This window comes from Mercenaria mercenaria, chromosome 1 (genome assembly GCF_021730395.1).
Source record: "Mercenaria mercenaria strain notata chromosome 1, MADL_Memer_1, whole genome shotgun sequence".
In the NCBI taxonomy this organism is placed as follows: Eukaryota; Metazoa; Mollusca; class Bivalvia; order Venerida; family Veneridae; genus Mercenaria; species Mercenaria mercenaria.
Window position 1 is genome coordinate 52,817,889 of NC_069361.1, and position 15,732 is coordinate 52,833,620.

The following is a 15,732-nucleotide window of genomic DNA, read 5'->3' on the forward strand; positions in this document are numbered from 1 at the left end:
ATATTCATGTTTGTTGTGTGTCATATAATAAAAATAGAGTCACCCAAAACATCCGTGTGTGCAGGACTTTTTTTACCGAGTGTACTTGGCTATATAGGCCCACTTAATTATGCAGTAACTGATATCCTATATTACGAACATAGTTTTTGAAAAGAAACCCTTTTGATGTAATAAACCGAAAAATAAATCCTTCCGTTTTGTTTTGTTTGTTTTATACGGATTCGGAACCTGAAGTATTCTACTTCACAACATTAAACTTCATTTCTTCCAGGAATTTCCTCAGTTGTGATTGATGAATGATCATATGTCGCAATTAAAATGATAAAAACTGCCATATAACGAATGTGACAGGAGGAAAAATAGAAATTTGACATGTTCAGAAACAGATGCTTTTGGAAATTGTCTTTAAACTTTATTGTTTTAATCAATCGACGAATCAGTCCAATGATTTTCTCAGATGATGATTGAGAGTGATACATTTGCACATAAGACAAGTTTAACTGGCAACAATATCAGTTTCTTGTTCCAATAATTTAGAGATGAAATACTAGAAAAATACAAGAAATATTTAGGATACATTGTCAATCACGTTCTGATGTAACGATTATTAAGGCATCCTTATTTGCTGAAATGTTTAAGTTAAATAGGCACACAGAGTAGTGTCGGCATTGACGATTTCCAAATTCTAAGTGTAAATGCTTACACACGGTTGTGCACGTATGATATGATTTAAGATGACTTTAAGGTTGGGACACTGCCCCTGGAATTTTACATACTGTCGAACCTTGTTACCTGCAATAAACACCTATGGTTTGTTTCAGGTGAGAAAGTTTAGTTATTTTCCCGTTCATGACCATGGTTCTTATAGTATACCTAGAGGTAGGATATAACATGTACAGTGGCATTTCCTTTCTGGTCTAATGCCAGTGTGTAACGCATACAAATAAAAGTTTTTTATTTAATTGAATAGGCTATGATACTTCTATAAATCAGTACAGTATTGTTAAAATTTTCACGTTCTGTACTAAGTATATTTTAGCCCAAACATGAATCATGGCAATAATTTGTTTAATCAGGTTCTCATCTTTGAAAACATTATATCCCTCATTAAAGGAGTTTGCTAGTTATCACAATGCCAGACCAAGAGAAATAGTAGTGTCATTGAAAATAGATTGCAGAAGAGAAAAAAATTACATTTCCTTGTTAACGATGAAACGATATATGGATATATGAAATGAATCAGATATGTACAATTAACAGGATAACGGTAAGTGTGTCTTAGTTGTTAAATTGCCAGTCATTCTTTATACTGACAGTGATTTTTTTTGAAAATAATGCAACTACTTGCGCCCATGAAATTGGGAAAATTTAGCGCAACAAATCCTAAAATTGGGAAAATAATAAAAACACTGTTTTGATAATCAATTGTTAATATTTGCTTTTTCTACTAATTCCATACTCTTGATGAGTTACCATTTAATAAAACATTACTTGATAGCTTACGTTTTGTGATAGTGGTGCCAATCCAATAAAAAATAATTATGACAACTTGGAATTTTTATTAAATTTCATTTTGTTATAATTCAGTTTCAAAGTGTTAGTTTTCTTTCTTTGTGGCCCTTGAATTTGTCAACCAATTTCTCCAGATCCTCATCTGTAAGGTGTCTGTTGAAGTGGCATATTCTCATAGTGGCATCCAGATGACCCTGGGTAAGTCTGTTTCTTTTCTTGGTGTGGATGTTTGCCCTCAGAGAGAAACTTCTCTCGACAACTGAAGTTGAGGAGGGCATTATCATGCAGAAGTACAGTAGCCGCATGGTACATGGGAAGCAGTCTCTCAACACTGCATCGTTCCTGAATGACTCGTACACTGACTGTAGGGTAGTCTTACCATTCCGCCTGTAAAATTTAAGAAAACAGTCCATATTGATTTCACATTAGGTAAACACAATGAAACCCAAAGAGTGAACCCTATCCTGTGTGAGTGTGTGTAAACAATATATTTTAAATCTTTGGTATTTTTCAAGTTCAGAAAGTAAACATGAACATAAAATTACAAATTAAAAGTTCACAAACATTAAAATAAATTCAAGAGTATAAAATTAAAGAAGTTTGAACACTTGAATCAATGTTTTACTTTTTATGATTTAAACAATGTGGCAGGTGTCCCATATATAATTATTCCAACAGAAAAAATGATTATTCCAAAGGTTTAATATTATTGTTTTAAATAATACTGAGTTACTGATCTTAAACCTGGCTGTGTAATGTATACATTAACATATCGAAATTCTTGAAATCTATAACACTGAAAAGGACAACAACTTCAAAAAACCAGGTAAACTGAACAAAAACCAAACTATTTCAAATGTAATCAATTAAATCAAGTGTGATTGATAAATTTTCTTTCATCATGATATTTATATTGAAGTAAGAGTTAGACATAAAGTTTATTGTGTTAAAAAATAATAAAAATGGCATTATGATATTTTTTTAAAAGCCAGCTGACAAATTACAAAAAAAAAATGTTTGCAAACAGTATCAATTACACTTTAATAAAAAATAACTGTCAACAATGAACAATTATAAGAAATAACAATCAAACAGTCAATAGATACCTAAGCATGTATAACTGTACCTTAACACTTTTCAGCTCTGTCTCCAACTGGACTGGATTCATCAGGGCTGGCACATTGGTGGTGTGACCATTGAAGATATCAGTCTTTGGGGATCCATAGAAAGCTACTAACCTCTGAATGGATGCCTAAAAAAAGAGGGCAGACATATTTTCAATATAAACTATCAAAACTGTTTATTAGCAGTCCAGAAATTAAAAGCTAGACATATAGATTGAGATAAAAGGAAGAAAAATATCAGAATAAATAAATATCATAGACAATATGTAATTTTTCAATTCAAATACTTGCATTCCCATATTCAGGTAGGTCAGACACATTTTCTCGTAGGTTCTGTGGATTGAAAAACCCAAAGGCATTTAATACTGGATCTCCATGGTTGAAGGCATCTTCAATTTCTTGCACAAGTTCGTACACCAGTGGTATACCTGCCAACATCAATTATGACTAATAAATAATACTGTCAAAAATTAATTTATAACGGTCATTCTTTGTCAAATTACAAAATGTATGAATACATACTGGTCAAATTATCATTTTTAATATGATAGGTTATTTGATATTCTCTATTTAAATGTACAAGTTTGGCATTATTTTGGTAATGATTATGTATTTTAGTACTTTAAATTATTTATACATACCGGTCTTTTCAAGAAATGCATCAGGTGTTAGGTCCAGATTGTTCTGCCTCATCCGCCTTTCAAGGACAGTTCGATCATCTATCTTGAGGAACAGTTGATCACACTTGGCAAACTCTGTTTCGCTGTTGACCAAATTGCCAGAATACCGATGATAGATTGCTACCAGGCAAGTTAGCGAATCAATGATGACCTTAATGTGAAATTAATATTCTCTTCCTGAAGATACAATGACAGCATGTTGACTGGCTTTAGGATGTCGCACAAGAGCGAGCAGGACTGTGGCTACAAAATTCTTGTCAGTCACATTTTGCCTGATGTCCCGGATCTCAGGTTCCCTCTTCTCAGCATAGATAGCATCAAGGGTATCAAGGATACAGACATATCTAAAACAAAACAGAATTAGCTTCAACTGAAACGCATTTTATTTTTAAAGAAAATTGTATAATTCAAATTTCGGGTTACGGAAATATGGAATTGAATAATTTTGCCTTTAAAATGAAAAACAAACATACTTTACACATTTTGAATATGACATTTTTTTGACTTATACCTTGAAAGTGGGACAGCCATCTAGTTGCCGCAGATCTGGTTATGGTAAGTAGGTCCTTCCCATAAACAGCCTGGATGTGCTTGAACACTGCCAGCTTCTGTGGGGAGATTTCGAACAACTTCCATAGAGAAATAAGTGTCGTATCAACGTCCTGCAAGTGGGGGAATCGCTTGATTAGATGTGCGGGACAGAGTGCCAGTCGATGGTTTCGGCAATTAATGTACACTGAAAATGGACTCACATGTTGAACCCTTCGTTGTACTCCTGGAAAATATGAATAAGTCATCACCTTCAGAAAATGTTGGATTATTTAAGCTTAGTAATTTCATTTTCTTTTTAATTAAGCCAGTTGGATTCATAGTGTGGCAAGAGCATTCAACGTGAATCAAGGGCTTTAAAAGTAATTTAATTAGGCTAAAGAAACAATAATTACGAAGTTACAAGACAGAAAATCTGCTTCAAGTACCAGCTACCTCGGGAACCATATAACTTTTGTAAGATTTTATTTTTTTTTGTAAATAAGTGGACAAACTTGAAATAATTAACAATAGTTTTCTGTATTATTATTATTGTAAAAGTTAAACTCAGATACCCTTTCTGCACACCGGACATGGTATTGCATCCATCAAATCCTGAGAAACGGATGTTTGCAACATTGATGTTCTTTCCCAAAAGGAACGTCTCAAGTGAATTTTTGATGCATTCAGCCGTCCCTTTTTCAAGTTGAACAAACCCCATAAAGAATGTTCTAACACTTTCTATTCCATCGGCACTACCACATCTTATCATCACACTCATCTGGCTGCGATTAATAATGTCCGAGCTTTCATCTGCCAATAATGAGAATTCCTTGCCACTTAGCTCAGTGAGAACTTCTCTCTCTAGGTAGTCAGAGAGGCACATGGCCATCTCTGTAATGCTGGAAGATGACAGGTATGTGACACTAGAGCTTGACAAGAATGCTTGAAGATCTACCACACCAATACTAGCAACAAACTTGATGAACTTCTCAGCATTCTCTGTAACTGCCCATTTCTGCTTAATAACAAAGTCAAAACACTTGAAAATCTTTTTAAGTGCAGATCTATTACTAGCCTTTTTATGTGCATCTTTTATTTGTAATTGACGATATACATTAATGCTCGATTTCGCCAATGTATATCGTTTCACAGAAAATTTGTGATATTTGCTGTTTGAGTGTGATAGAAGTTTTCTTGTAGGGTGTGTCCCAAGCTGGACACCCCTTTTTACAAAAGGTTTGTCAGCAGCAGCAGTTGTATCAAACAATTCGCAATGTTTACACATGTAACCGTTTTTCACTGTTGAATAGAATAACCAGTTATGCTCTTGTTCATACTTGACAGATGCAAACTTTCTCTGATCTGGTACAAACACACCCTGACAAGGCTCGGAGACAGAAAGGGACAGACATGCTGACTGACTGCTACATGCAGTCTGGCTACATGGAACACTCTCAGATCGACTACAAGGCTCTGGCAACGGACGTTAAGAACAGCATGGATCTGGTGACGGTCGGACAGTCACACTGTCCGTGACACTACTAAGGTCAGGATTATCGTTTTGAATAACAGTGGCTGGATTATGAGTGACCTTCGGTGCATTTCCATTGGCAATGGCTTTCAAAAATGAATTAATTTTTGGGAGTTATTCAGATTTTTTTTCGTCAGTCTTTTAACATAATATTTTGAATTATGAGACATAATTTACACCGGCGGAAGAAAACAAACGTCGGAGTCGTCTAGACGATTGTACCGCTATGCACATTGCACTCGTAAAGCGTCTACAGAATTATTATAGTGATAAAATCGCATGTGCGCACCGGTAACCGTTCGAAAAAAATGTACGGCGGATGAACGGTTTTTATTGATAAAACGCGCATGAAACGTATAATTTTAGTGTAAAATACCGTCTGTCAATTATGCAGCACAGATTTTGTGAATTCCGATTGAAATAAAATCTCAAATAGAGGGGGAAAATATGAATTATTTTTGGGGAAAATGACGATTTTTTGGGAAAATTGGAGACTTTTTTGCAAGGGGAAACTGCCGATATTCGGCACCAAAAATAGCCAAAAAAAATCACTGATACTTCACCTGTTAATATAGTATATTCTTACAGCCCCACTGTAGATCTAGTGTTCGTTGAGAAAGGATTTTAGCATTGCTTTGAAGTCAGATGCGCTGTATATATAAACAAATTAAAATTAAATTGAAAACCATATCTTCTAATGATGTAACGCATGAGCATAAACGCTCTGAAAGATACTTGGAATTCACTCTTATGGATTGCAAGAAAAAGACATTTGCACGACCTTGTACATTTAGTCAATATATCTCATTCCCACGTACATTCCTGCTACATAACTATGTCTGTCTAGGTAATTATCATTACATCATCAATTATCACGTTAGACGTTTTTGGTCGTCTCATTATTGCTTCACCACGTTTAGTGCTTTGTGTAATGAAGAATTAGTTATATTGACAGTAACAAGAAATGAAGCGATGACAAAAGGAGACAAATAGCGATTTCGCTACAGATGAAATGAGAACAGAAATGAGCCTAGACTAAGTTATTACCTTATTACTGTTGAAGTAGGATTTATTTTACAAAAAGACTAGTTATTTTTGGTGACACTAATAATTACTTGCGGAAATTACGTAACAGCACAGATGTTCCACTCGTCCTTCTCATTTACAAAGCATTAATAGGTGGTGCATATGTAAATGTCTAACGCCCGCTAAGAAAAACTTAGTATAGCAGTACTTTTACAACTGAATATATTTTAATATGCTTTTTATGTAACTAAACTGGCTTTTACTGTAGTATTTTGCTACTCCAGCTGGAAGAGAAATGGGGCGAACAAAACCCCGGAGTCAGACTGAGTGTATAGTTTATTGTTTTGTCTTCAATGTACGGCTCTGCCGCAAGTAGGGTAGGGCTTTAAGAGATAATGTCTGTTTAAGGAAGAGTTAAATTTGTAAAAGATACATGTACATGCACAAAATCTGTTATACAAAATTCACTGCTTGACTGCATTCGATCTGGACTTCGTCCTTTTACCGCTTTGATCATTTCTGTTCGTAATTATTTTCATAATTCTATTCTGAAAGATCCGAAGAAAATGAAACCATTATAGAATGATTTTTTTCAGCCATTTATGTCGGATTTTCTGTGCTTTGTCAGAACAACATAATGTCTTCGAAAGTTAAGAAGAAAAAATGATCATGGAAGACTAGTTTGACAATCGGTGCATGAAAGGTAGTGTTTTTCTGAAACAAATTGAGTTGGCGTAATTGTTTCGTGCATTATTAAATTCATCTCGCAAAATGCAAAGTTAACTGAGGGTAATATTGAAATAACAAAAATAGTCTTTCAATGAAAATAACGAACGAGTTCGTGAAATATTTGGAATTTGAAGCAACGAGAATTGTCAGGTAATGAAATAGTATCGCATGCCATTTTACATTGAATGCAAGTACAATATGACTTCGGTTTAAAGGAATTTATTTTAATCAATTTGTTTTTATAATACGCCATGTTCTTTGAAACTTTCCACGTATAAAATGTAAGTACGTATACATATATTATATTTACATCGAGTAGGACAAGTCATGTACCAAGACCGCAGCTCCCTAAAAAACCTAAAATGTCATCATAGGAGAGTGTATGTATAGTTGTGTACATAATGCATAAGTTCACATAATACATAGTGTAAAAAGAGCGTTTTTGTTATTACGTTACAGTGATAAAGTAGTACAACAATCTAACAAAACATTTTCGGGATGCTGCTTTTTTCAGTTGAATATAATATTATCTGCTTTCAAACCATACCAACTTACATACTGATTAGTTAGCAATTCCTCATAACTAGGAGCTGATTCATATTACAATTTCAACCAAAACGTCAAATTTGTTGGCATCGCATATAATAATTTACATGAAATGCACAATGAAAACCTCCTTAGAACAGATTACTGTGTGATTTATTTAGTTTACTGGTAGTGTGTATTTGCTATGTTGCCGTTTTATGTGCTTTTAAGCTGGAAAAATATACTAAATTGCAGTTTTGTTTAATTCTGTTGTTCTTTTTATGTTGATACTACAGGAATCTCTCAATGTACGTGACAAGTGCTTACGTAATGGTTTGAATATTGTATTTGGTTTGTTGCTTAAATCAAGCGAAATAAATCTAAGGAAAGTTCACTTCTTCCAAGGGGAGAAAACACTATGCGGCAGAATATTTGGGTTTGTTTGGGTGTTTAGTGAATAATGTCAAATTCAGTGATTAGGACAAGACTATATGTAGTCATTCGTAGGATATATAGGACCTCATTTACATAAACATAGAACTTTCTCTGTGATTCATGTTCAGGGTCTTTTTAAATCCCAAGTTTACAAACCTAGATGAAACAAGAAAACTGAAATTGCTTCAAGAGATTTTTTGTTAGTTTAGAGACGAACCAACACAATTTATGTTATGTCAAGATGGGCGGGCACCTGGGTACAGCCACCGGCCTTCCGTTAGCAAACTTGGTGTCTTCCTCACTTGATTAATTCTACACTTCTAGCGAGGTTCCAAACCAACATATGTGAGGGGCCATTAATTAAGATCAGGTTGATGCCTATTTCCCCAAAGAAAAATACATATATATACTTTGGCCAAGGAAAATGTCATATAAGATTTTAATGTATCTATAAATAAATATCATACATTGTTCTGAGCAATTATAACCATAATCAAATGTTTTCACATCTTGTGGTATTACAAAGTGACAATAACAAAATTAATGTAAACGCGCAGCTAACTCCTGAAAAAGTATCTAGAAATTAGATGTGCTTCGAAACAGTTCCCGGATGCTTTGGGATAGTGTTCTCGTGCTTTTTGTTTTAATCAGTCGCTTCTGTCATAACCAGGAGATTAAACCAATGATTTAATCACCATGAGGAATGAAAATATGGCTTTTGCACGTAAAGGAAGACTCACAGGCAACATTAATAACACCTTATTGAATGTATCGAGGATAAGTCTGCGACATAATCAGTTCGAAATAGTTCATTTCAATTTGACCAAGGATATGCCCTTTGTTGTTGAACAATGATACATAAAAACAAGATTTATGGACTTGTTCGAGTGCTAAACTGTACGCGGTATCAGCCAGTACATCTATATCTATGAAAGGGTTCGAATTTGTCAAAACGGCATCAAACAAACAGTTTGATGAAAGCTCCTGACATATGCTGATACCTGATACCTTTACCAAATATGTTAGTTTAGTGTCGGTAGACACAGAGGACTCTCTTTTAAGAGTAATATTGTCACGATTATATCACGGCATGCTAAACGCGTCAAAATATTTCCTTTAGGATAAATTTATTCAGCCGAAGAACTGTTTTAGTTAAATACACGAATGTCAGCTCGACAAATAATATATCATTGAAGTTTAAATGTTTCCGTCAATATATGTCGTAGAAGGAACAATGTTAGACATTCTTGTCATTGATGACTTAATGTGTGGAATAATTAAGTCATACTTAACCACATTACGGTCGATATTTTTGTCTGGGTTGTTACATATTGTCCGTTCTTCTTTTAGAGATCGTTCGATAAAATCAAGTTTTTCTTTGCATATTTCTGACGTTAACAAGTTTGCCGAGTTTGTCTTTGTTAGAGCAAATAGCATTAACAAAGGAAAGTACTGATATTTGGGATTGAATTGTGCTCATTCACAATATCAAAGCAAAACAAGAACACCCAAAAATCATCTAGTAAACATAACGACCTTCTTCCTATTTCTTGTTGAATCTACCAAGGTTTTGTACTTAGTTTCTTGACGTTCGACATAAACTTTATCATACTAAAACACAAACTCGCAACATGAAATACTGCAAACTTGAAACAATCATCCCAGAGGAAACTTACCATATGCATCCCGTTTTTATTAAAGGAAGTACAAAATGTATACAGTATTGCAAGCAAATTGAAATGCAAAGATGAACGTTCACTTTGGATTTGGTAACAAAATTAATAAACATTGAATTACGATATTTTATGCCAATTTGTAAGAAGATTTATTTGAAACCTTAGAACGCAACTAAGCAAATATAGCAGACGAGGTTTGATCGGGTTTGTTCACAAATATTTATGAAATATACCGGTAATTAATTGACTCCATCATTCTAAGGAAGTAGACTGAATAACACTGAATCGAAGTACGGAGAGACATTTTACGGCCGCCACACAGCACTAAACGAGAGCTGTTGTGATATAGTTAATAAAATCTATAAGAAGACAACATTCTTTGACTTGGTCTAGTGGTAATCTATACGCTACATTTATAAAAGGGTTCGAAATTGTTCAAGTAAGCTTGGAGGAACCACTGACAATGCACATATGCCAGTACTTAATACATTCGCCCAATCGTAGTTCGATATAGGTTTCATCCTATTAGTAAGTTCTCTGCTAAGTATGAACTTTTAAGACATGCTTATTTCCTATTACATGAGCTGTATTCTTAAAAAGCTGTCGTTAATTCTACTTTAAAACAAATCTATCTTATTTCTATTCCACTCAGATTCGAAGAATAGCCGTATAGTTAAAATATTCTGTTAGAAATGATTATCATGAAACATCTTACTCCTTTTACTAAGAAGGCTTCGTGAAACGGGCCCCTGTCTTTGACGAATAAATATTGGCGCAGTAATATCAGTGATAAACACGGTCCAAAAACTGTCTGTAACTTATTTAGCCCATAAAGTGTGTAATTTTCAAATATATGATATGTCAGCGCGACAAAAATATCCTCGACGTTGTAACGTTTCCGTGGATAGATGGCGTTGAATGAACAATGTTAGATATTCTTGTCATTGATGACTTGGTATGTTTATCGTTGATGAATTGGTATATTTATTTAGATGACTTGGTATTTTTGTCATTGATAACTTGGTGTTTTTGTCATTGATAACTTGGTATTTTTGTCATTGATAACTTGGTGTTTAAGTCATTGATGACTTGGTGTTTTTGTCTTTGATGACTTGGTATATTTGTCATTGATGACTTGGTGTTTTGGTCATTGATGACTTGGTATTTTTGTCATGGATGACTTGGTGTTTTTGTCATTGATGACTTGGTATTTTTGTCATGGATGACTTGGTGTTTTTGTCATTGATGACTTGATGTTTTTGTCATTGATGACTTGGTATTTTTGTTATGGATGACTTGGTGTTTTTGTCATTGATGACTTATTGTTTTTGTCATGGATGACTTGGTATTTTTGTCATTGATGACTGGATATTGGTGGTTTTGTCATTGATAACTTGGTGTTTTTGTCATTGATGACTTGTTGTTTTTGTCATTGATGACTTGGTATTTTTGTCATTGATAACTTGGTGTTTTTGTCATTGATGACTTGTTGTTTTTGTCATTGATGACTTGATATATTGTCTTTGATGACTTTGTGTTTTTGTCATTGATGACTTGGTATTTTTGTCATTGATGTCTTGATATTCTTGTCACTGATGCCTTGATATATGGAATGGTTTGAATAATACTCAGTCGCATTATAGATTGAAAATGCTCATTCATTATCACAACGAAAAGTCAAAGAAGACAACGAGCGACAACAACAACATTGTATCCAACTAATAATACTTATAAACATAAAAAAAACAACACTAGAACGTCAAAGTTGTTTACAATTTACTCCTCATCTATTTATTCCTTGCTGATTGACAATGTACAGAACTTCCCTCACTTCGTGGAACCAATGTTACAACTAGATACAGAGAAAACTTTGCACTAGTAAGGCACATATTATGTGTTAGTTTCTGAGCATTTCACTTAAACTTAGTAACACAAACTCTTAACGCGGAACCCAGGAGAACATATAATACAACAAATGTAAAAAATAGTCACAATATATATCCCGTTTTCATTAATGAAGTATCCAGTGCTAATGAAAAATATGTTCTCTTCGGAAAATGGTACAAATAAACACAGATGTTCTGAAATATGCTAGTTCATGCCTTCTTTTCTTTTTAAAAAAAACAAATATGTTTGGCAATTTTTTGGAAATTTACTATACAACTAAACCAAGTTGTAGCATACTCGGTTAGATTGAGTTTGTTCATGGGAGGCAATGTTGATACCTCTCATGCTTATGCGGAACTTTATGTAGATAATGTGATTTACTGCATGATCTTAAAGAATCAGAATCCACAGAGTCCAAGCACGAGGAAATATTTTACGGGCGCCACATTGTATTTAGATTGCTTAGAAATGACATTCGAAGTATTCTAATGGGTAAAATATTATAATAGCTACTTAAAATTAAAAATGCGCGAGCCTTATGACAACCATGACGTTACACTAAAATTGATCGGCTTGTATAGTGAAATATATTCATATTATAGATTATCCATAATAAAATCAACACCATTTCGATGGCAAATATCTGACGAATTATTTGTTGCTTGATTAAAAGTACATTTAGAAAATCAGTACGATTATGCATAATCCGATATTGTAATGTTATGCATTATTTATTTTAACTCATTTAACAGATTTACAGTACTGGTGAAAGTCTGCACTGTTCTGTTGTTGCTAGAAAACGTTACACTTTGCAGCTGACAAATATGAGTTAGTCACAGTTACATTGTATCTGTTTTATATATTCAACATTAGATGAGAGCTAGCATTAGTTTATTTGCCTTGATACACCAAGCAAAATAACAGTCCATGATTTTATTTATAATGCTAGAGTGAAAAGTTGTTGTCTTCGAATTCTCTAGGGTAATTATAATACGGGGTTTATTCAATAACAATGTGGTGTGAGAAAGTTAGCAAGATGTTTCTCGCCAAGTGAATGGAAATTGTTACATGTATACTGAAAACTGATGGCGTAGCATTAATAAAGTTAGATATTCCAGATATATGGAATAACTGAGTAATATACACAGTATGTTATTATAATAATATATGTTATTGAAAATCAACCTTATAAACAATCACAGTGTTCGAGATATTCTATCTTCGGGTAATTTCATAAGTATATAACTATGATCCATAGTGTTACATGGCTGTTTTTTTTTCTTCAACAAAGGGTCATGCTAGATAAAATTTGAATATGAAATTTAAGATATAAATGTGGTTATATACGAGATGGCCGTACAAAAAAACATAACAAATGGTCACAGCAAAAATTCAAGACACTTTTAATTTATTATCGGGTTCAATCAATTTTATTTAAATTTTAAAGATGATATGATTACAATATGCATGGTTACAATGAATTTAAAGGCGACTAATATTATAAAAGGAATAAAAGGATAGAAGTTTATATATTTCACGCTACCATCGTGTATTCTAACAATAAGGATATCCACATGGAAGGAAGTGAAACATGATGCATAGCAATGCTAATCAATCCTTCTGGCAAAAGAAAGCAAATAATTTTATTGCATGTACTTTCATAAAAATATGAAATTGAAATATATATTTCTGTGATACAAATAAATCGGGTGCCTGAAAGAATTTGTAATAGTCTGACGAGATATACGTGTTTTCTTCCTTTTTGTTTATTTTATGCCGTCAACTGAAAGTTTGATGGAAACAATTTTGACAATGATAATTTTGATGATGTATTTTGTCATACTTTTAAGATACAAGTACAAATATCTTCACAGGTCTGAACTTACTGTGTTTCCTAAATAGAAACTACAATCCCCTCCAGTCTTACTGGACTATGCCGGAGCATTCATTCAGACGATAAATAGTTCTTGAAATAGTTAATCTAATAGTATATTTCGTACATAGCTTTAGCGTCGTCACTCTCTAACAAATAAAATTAAACAACTGCCAGACTACAGAAAAATCTCTCATGATTTGCATAATGAAAATCAAATTAATATTATCAAAAAGGAGATCTTGGTTTAGAAATATGACGTGAACCAGAGAAGAGCCAGGTGATAAAATCGCAATATCATTTGCATTAACTCCGTTCGATTGACATTGATACTTTCAAAGCTGATATTCTATCATCCGATCTTTTGAATTTGTCACAGAGTACATCGGATGCAGAAACTCTCGTCTCATTATACAACAGTGAACTTTCAGCTTTAATTGACAATCATGCGCCTTTGTGTTCAAAAACCATCACATTAAGACCATCTTGTCCCTGGTTCTCGGAGGAGCTCCACGACGCCAAACATTTGAAACGTAAACTAGAACGTAAATGGCAGACTTCAGGACTCGCCGTTTACCACTTAATGTATAGGAACCAATGCGCAATCGTTAACAAAATGTTAAAAAAGGCAAGAACTGATTATTATTCAGAGAAAATAGAATCAAGTGAACGAGACCAAAAAAGCTTGTTCAAAATAACGAAACATTTATTGAACGGTCCAAGTGAAGCGGCACTTCCATCAGGCAAGAACCCAGAACTACTAGCACAGGAGTTCAGCGATTTCTTCATAGATAAAATAGAAAAAATCAGAACTAATATTGCATCCCAGGATCAGAATGAATCATTTACTCCAGAAGACGGACGCATATCACGATGTGATACCGCGGGTTTGACTAGTTTCAGTCCGGCAACAGAGGAGGAGGTGAAAAAGCTTGTTCAAAAGTCAGCTAATAAGTCATGTGAATTAGACCCTCTTCCTACATGGCTCTTGAAATCTTGTATAAACGAACTTCTCCCAATATTGACGAAAATTGTTAACATCTCTCTAGAAAGTGCAATCGTCCCAGAATCATTTAAAACATCACGAATAAGACCATTGTTAAAAAAGCCAAGTCTTGACCAAAACACACTCAAGAATTACAGGCCTGTTTCCAATCTGCCATTCCTCTCAAAAATCCTTGAAAAAGTGGTAAACAGAAGAATTGAGGAACATTTGACGAACAATCAATTACATGAAATAGACCAGTCAGCATACAGAAAATTTCATTCAACTGAAACCGCATTGTTAAAAGTTCAGAACGACATTCTCGAATCCCTTGACAAAGGTGACGTCACAGTACTTGTGATGTTAGACCTGTCGGCTGCATTCGACACCATTGACCATAACACCCTTCTTCACAGACTCAAATTTAATTTTGGATTTGCCGATAAACCCCTTCAATGGGTGTCATCATATCTAACAGACCGCTACCAAACAGTATGCATCGATGGCAAACTCTCTGAACCAGTCCTTATGAAATTCAGTGTTCCTCAAGGATCTGTTCTAGGCCCAAAATTCTACACGATGTACACAAAGCCAGTCGGGTCCATCTGTAGAAACCACGGTCTAAACCACCACTTTTATGCAGATGACTCCCAACTCTATCTATCGTTTAAACCAGTTGACCAAGCATCAAAGGCAGCCACAATCACACGAGTTGAACAATGCCTGAAAGAAATCATCTCATGGATGAATTCAAACATGTTAAAATTGAATGCAGACAAAACTGAAGTAATTCTTTTTTCGGGTCAAAAACACTCCAAACATGTTGAAAATCTAGAACTGAAAGTTGGCGAATCGAGCATAAGACCATCAAAAACTGTTCGAAACCTTGGTGCTACGCTTGATTCGAACATGCACATGGACCATCATGTTAATTCTGTGACTCGAACATGCTACGGTCAAATACGACACGTTGGTCATATTCGACCATATTTGACAACTGAAGCCACAAAAACCCTGATAAACTCGCTTGTGACCTCACGATTAGATTACTGCAATGCTCTTTTGTACGGCGTGCCAAAATCAACAACGAGCAAACTACAAAATGTCCAAAACACAGCTGCACGTCTTATTACGAAAACAACCCGTTTTGAACATATAACACCAATCCTTAAAGATCTTCATTGGCTTCAAATACAAGATAGAATCAAATACAAAATT